Raw genomic sequence first — 6,331 nt, forward strand, 5'->3', positions numbered from 1 at the left:
AAAGTAACCATGTGATATTTTTACATAACTATGTAGAGTATGTGAAATGTGATTTATGAGAGTTGGAATCAACTCAAAAGCATTTTTGGTTGAATTTTAAATAAAGTTTGAAGTTTGAAAAGGCCCTCGCCTTGTTATTTTTGTCACATTAATTCTACAAAGAATCTCCTGATGAGACCAGTGGGATTGGATAGATCTTTTCACAAGCTCTCCAACCATAAGCAATTCATCAAATTTGGTTTATCCAAATTGATTCTATTCAAATTTGAAACGATCACCAGTAAGCAATTTGAACTAAATTGATTTAAACGAATTTGAAATCGTGGGCCAGCGCGGGAAAGGAAATGGGCCAGCGAGAGGGGAAAGAAACTGGGCCGGCCCACTTTGCGTCCAGCGCGAGCAGGCCGCCTGACGAGGTGGGCTCCACCTGTCAGCGAGTCAAACTCACCGAATCGGTACGCAACGCGAGGGGCGTTGGATTAGACAATGATCCGACGGTCGAGCGTCGTCGTCGTCGTCGACGAGAAGCGAGCACTGGCACGGCGGAGGGAGGGGGTCGAAGGCGAGCCTGGACTCCGGCGATCGACGGCGTTGATGCAGGACGCTGATGCGGACGACGGCGAGGCAGCTGGTACCGACGGCGACTCCAATGGTGGCAGAAATCGACGGCGACGTCTGTGGCGGTTCCGCGGGCTCCGGCGACGAATTGGCTTGCTCCTGTGGTCAATGTGGATGGGAGAGGAGTGGAGGAGATCGAGTGAGATGAGGGGAGCGAGGTGGTGTGGCAGCAATGGGCGCACGCGTGCTCCTTTTATAGTGAAGGAGTGAGGCAGGGTGCTGCGGCTAGGGTCGACAATGGCGCGAGCGTACAGGGTGCTAGCGAGCTAGGCGAAGGCGGTGTTCTGTTCAGCGTGTCTGTGCGGTTCTCCAGATGCTCTTGGCGTGGTGGGGCGGTGCCTCACTTGGTCGGGCGCATGTGATGATCTGCGCGGCCGTGGCGGCATGCGGCGATGATGGCGACGGCTACCGCGCTTGCGCAGGCACGGGAGAATGTCTGGCGGGTTGCTATCGTTCTAGCGAGCGCGCGTGAGAAGGGAGAGGGCGAGAGGGGGGCTATGTCGACGACGCGCGTCGACGCTCTGTCGTGTCCAGGGCGTGCCGATGCGCACCCTGGCACGTCCTGGGCGTCGTGGGCGTGGCGCGTGTCCGGCGTGGTGGTGCTTCTCTCCGACCAAAGCTAGTTCAGGCATGTCCAGTAGAGTTTGGGGAAGCAGAGGGACATGGTCGGCCAAGCTAGAGAGGAGGGAGGCTAGGGTTGGCATGTGCATGGTGAGAATGGCCGGCATGGCATGTCATTGCCATGTCTAGCCCTTTCTAGGGTTGGGCAGCAGTGGTATTCCGTGTTAGAGGGGACCAGGGGATAGGGTTGAGCAAGTGGAACCAAAATTTGGCCAAACACTATTTGAAATAGTGAAGTTTGGATTTGGTTTGATTTTGCTCACAAGGTGTTTGCTATAATGGCCGCATGAATTGGCTTTGCAAAATTTTGAATGAACTTTGGTGAACTTGATTCAAATGATCAAAGACACACAATGATGGTGGTGTTCAAAAATAAATTGTTTTGCAAAATTTCAAATTGGGTAAGATCTTGAATCTGTTTTAAAGTTCCATCTTGGCTTGAGCATAACTTTGAATCTAGCAAGGATTTGCAGGGGTGGTTTTGAGCAAAGTTGTTCATCTTGATGTGGTCTTGGATGAGGTGCAAAGAGTTGGAATTGTTTGGTTTAAAAATCTCTTAATACGGAGGCTCAAAGTAGGCATCAGACTAAAAATGGCATTTTTGACCATTAGTGCATGTGAGCACAATTTGAGTTCAAATTTGATTTGATTTGAGTTTCTTTGATTCCAAAAGTGTTTATAAGTGTTTAGTAACATTCTCCAACCAAGGGTTCAAGCCAAAATGGCCTAGGTTTAAGATTTGCAAAAATGGCCATAGCCTCATATGTGAAGAATTGCATTTTTCTTATTTTCTCCATTTCTCTTTCTTTGCTCCACTTAGGCATGGTCTAGGGTTTATTTAGTGTTAGATTGAGTTTGGCAAAGGTTTCAAACCATTTGGGTAAGGTATGAGGGCATAGGTCAAAATTTGTCATTATGGCTATGTGCCTCATATGCCTCTATGCATATTTTGTTTTATTTTTGTTTCACCTTTGATTTAGTTGGTAGGTGATAGGTTGGTTTGTTGATGTTCTTCAAGCCATATAAACAAGATAGATCATGGCATGATTGATTATTTGCAAAGATAGCTATTTGCTCGCATATGCTTTTTCTCTTATTTTGTTTTGTTTTCTATTTGTTTCTCATTGATGTTGAAAAGGGTAGGGTTTAGGGTTTAAGATCATTTCCAAAATACTTTAACAAAAAATCATGGCAAGAATCATCACACACATGCATGGGCACTATGCTCCTAACTTAGTTTAATATAAGTTTTTTCTGGTCCCAAAATTGGGAAAATAGGGAAATTCATTTTCTCTTTGTTTTAAAATTTGGGATGTTACAAACCCTTCCCCTTAAACAAATCTCGTACCGAGATTTTAAGAAATGTTAGGTTCCTAAGAGAGATTGGGCAATTGGGTTAACATGAGACATACTTGGCATGGCCTGAGGGGCTTCCTGGGCTTCTCTTGCATTCATGTGGTAGAGACGGCCGTTGCGGTTGTCCGGGTTCCTTCGGTCGCAAAGCGGCGCTGTTGCTGGGCTGGTGTAGCAGTGTTGGTGGCAGTCTTGGCTAACCTCTTGGGGCACTCATTGGAGTAGTGACCCACAATTCCACATTCATAACAAGTGATGGTGGACTTGTCTTTGGGGGTGACGGGGATAGCGTTGCTTCCAGTCCTCGGGCCAGTGTTGGTGTTGTTGTTGTTATCGTTGTTGTTATTGTTGCTGTTGTGATTGTTGCTGTTGTTGCCTCCGGACTTCGGGGGTCCTCCGTTGTTGTTGGAGTAGTTTGGGCGGTATATCTGAGCAGTTGGCTTGTTGTTTCTTGGGGCAAATCCTCCAGTTGAATTGTTGCGGTACTTCTGACCATTGCTGGACCCATTCTGGTTCATCATGCGGCGTTTGCGGTTCTCGTTGGCTTGGTGCAGTTTTCCTTCCATCTGGATGGCTGAGTCCACCAGAGCTTCCAAGTCAGCGAATGGAATGTTCACTAACACAGTTTGCATTTCGTCATGCAGTCCATTTAGAAATCTCTCCTTCCTCTTCTCGTTGGTGTCGGTCTCATCCGAGGCGTACCTTGACAGAGTGAGAAATCTGTCGCGGTATTCCACCACGGACATCCTTCCTTGCTTGAGTTCCCGGAACTCGTCTCTCATCTTCTTGATCAGTCCTTGGGGCACATGGTATTTGCTAAACTTGAGTTTGAAGTCTTCCCAAGTCATCATTTGTCCCGCATTCATTGCACGGGCACTTGTCCACCAGGCTCTTGCAGGTCCTGACAGGTAGTGGGTGGCAAACAGTACTTTCTCCGCGGCTTCTACTCCCGCAACTTCCAGGTTGTTCTCCATGGTTTGGGGCCAGTCATCTGCGTCAAGTGGCTCTTCTGTCTTGCTGAACATTGGAGGGTTGGTGTTCTGAAAGTTCTTCAGCTTTGACCCAGGGTGGTCATGGTTTCCATGGCCTTGATTGTTCTGCGCTATCTGCTGCAGTGCGGCAATATCGGCTAGTCGCTCAGCTCTCTCGGCTTCTCGGTCTGCCATCATCATCTGCAGCATCTGCATCATGGCGTCTTGGTTGGTGCTGCGGGTTGGTGGGGCCATCTGAACATTTAGGTAGATGATAAGATAAGAGGGAAATTTCTATGGTTTGTTTGGTTTAAAGTTCAAAAAGTTCAAAAATTGAAAACTTGAGTAGTGTTGAGGGGGTAAAAACCAACAACACTTTTTCATTCATTCCAAGCATCACATATTACAAACTAACACACCGTTGGTTTGAAGAACCATTCATTCGTTCTACGATACAAGGGGATCCTGATACAAACTCACACCTACTCAAGTGCTTTAGTGATACTACTCTTCATCCGGAATGGTAAGTTCTTCGCCTTTATGGGTAATGTGCTTGGCGAAAGGCGCGGGCGTTGTCCAACTCCTTGCGGGTCTTGTACAGCATGAAGTCCAGGTATGCCACATAGTGGTTCATCTCTAGGTGTGGTGGCATGGTTATTGGTCTTCCCATGGGGTCATGTCTTGGGTAGTAGATGAAGCGAGTGTTTTTGAGCTTGTTCACATTCTGTCCACACAGACGGGCAATTGCTTCCTGCATAGCTTTGACTATTCCTTCCTTCCAAGTGTTTCCCCTTACAGAGAACCAGATGGTTTCCCAAATTGGGGCTCCAAGCCTTCCTCTCAGATCTGCAGTAACTTCCCACTGAGGTTGTCTTCCCGACTGATTGTTGAGTGGTATTCCGAAGAACTCGGGATACGGGCGTCCTAAGTATTCAACTAGTTGCTTCAAATCCTTCTCGAACATCAGGTCTTCTCCATGGCCAAGCTGATAGGACTCACATTTGTACTCCATCTATGAACAATGAGGATGAGTAAGTTAGAGAAGTGACCAAGTGTGCCAAATTTTAGGTAGAATTTATAAAGAAAGGTAGAGTATGGATTTCTCTTTTGAAAAGATCTCAAGGATAAGAGTGAGAATAAGTTTTCCTAAATATTCAATTCCTTTGTTTTGAAACTAAGTTTTCCAGACGTCCATTCTAACTAGGGTCTCCTAAGGTCAAACAATGGCTCGATACCAACTTGTCAACACCCGGATTTTTAAGTCCGGATGCCTATTATGCCATACATCGCAATCCCAGGAAGAGTGTTGTTGCGAGACATAACAGTTGATATCATAAGTCATCATTCATTACAAACCATAGTCGTCTTACAAATATAGATCACATGATCCAATATTACACAAATAGTTGATCTAATGATCCACGAACACATTACATAGCGGAAGCGTAGAAGTAGTGGACTATCAAATCCACAGGCCAACGTTTGACGTCAGGAGTATTCCTAGTTGTCGTAGACGTCTTGCTGTCCTTCGTCTCGGTACTGCCGCTCCTCTTCATAGTCTGGCCATTTGAATAGCCAGGGACACAGCCGTGAGTACTTTAAAGTACTCGCAAACTAATACTAGTGTAAGTACTATCAATTTTATTAATAGGGTGCTAAGCTCTAGGTTTACTTGCATAAAGCCAATTTTAGTTCACAAGCATTTGATAAAAGATTCTTCATATGCTAACTAACTCAAGTGGGAACATTAGTGTCATTCCCACAACACAGTTGTGATTCAAGTCAAGTCACCATTCAAATCATCAACTCTTTTCAAAGAAACATCTGACAACGGTACAGTATGGCCTTTCCAATCGTCCATAACCGTGGACACGGCTATTCGAATAGGTTTACACTCTGCAGAGGTTGCACACTTGTGCCACAACATTTGATTTCATCCGTCAGGGATAACCCCGAATCATCGTAACTCAGTACGCGGATCATCAACCATAACCTTTCACTTACATACCCTAGTATAGGTACATCTCCCCATGAGCTTGGCCTCCCAGTGAAGACAAACCGTCAGCCTGGGAACTACACAGGGCTTGGGTCGTACATTCACCTCATTTCACATCATTTCACTTTCAACGGAGGCAGCCTCGGCATAACCCCTATGATGCTTGTTTAGAGGGAACCCATACTAAGATGCATAAACTTCCGGTTAAGCCTTGCCCATAATCAGGTATTGTGGGGGTACTCAAAAGTTGGAAAGGTATCGCATCCAAACCAACCATCAGTTTTTATCAAATTCACCAAGTCAATCAAGTCACATTCACCTTCAAAATCTTTCAATAGAATGACTCATCATTCCAAGGTTTTCAAAGTCATTTCACTTCACAAGTTCCCATCTAGAGTAGTCAATTTTATTTGTTAGCACTAGCAACTAGTCATGAGGGGTGCTACTTAACTCATAAGCTTTTAGGCTAAGTTTGATACTCTTGCTCTACTCTATACTTAGACCAAAGTTAACTATAAAAGTAAGCTTTGATAAACAAAGTAAAAGCTTGAAGAGTAAAACTTGGGAAGGGATCATTGAACATAAAGTAAAGTGGAATGGTGCCTTGCTCTAGTAGAGCTTTGCACTTGCAAGAATATTAGCTTTCCTTGGTTGGTGTACTGATCAAAGTGGTCTTCTTCTTCCTGGAAGTAGACCTCCTCCTCCTGGTACTCCTCTGTACTAGCGTCTAAAAACAGATACGAGGTAACAATCACCACACAAGATTTAAGAG

This window comes from Lolium rigidum, chromosome 6 (assembly GCF_022539505.1).
Source record: "Lolium rigidum isolate FL_2022 chromosome 6, APGP_CSIRO_Lrig_0.1, whole genome shotgun sequence".
Classification (NCBI taxonomy): domain Eukaryota; kingdom Viridiplantae; phylum Streptophyta; class Magnoliopsida; order Poales; family Poaceae; genus Lolium; species Lolium rigidum.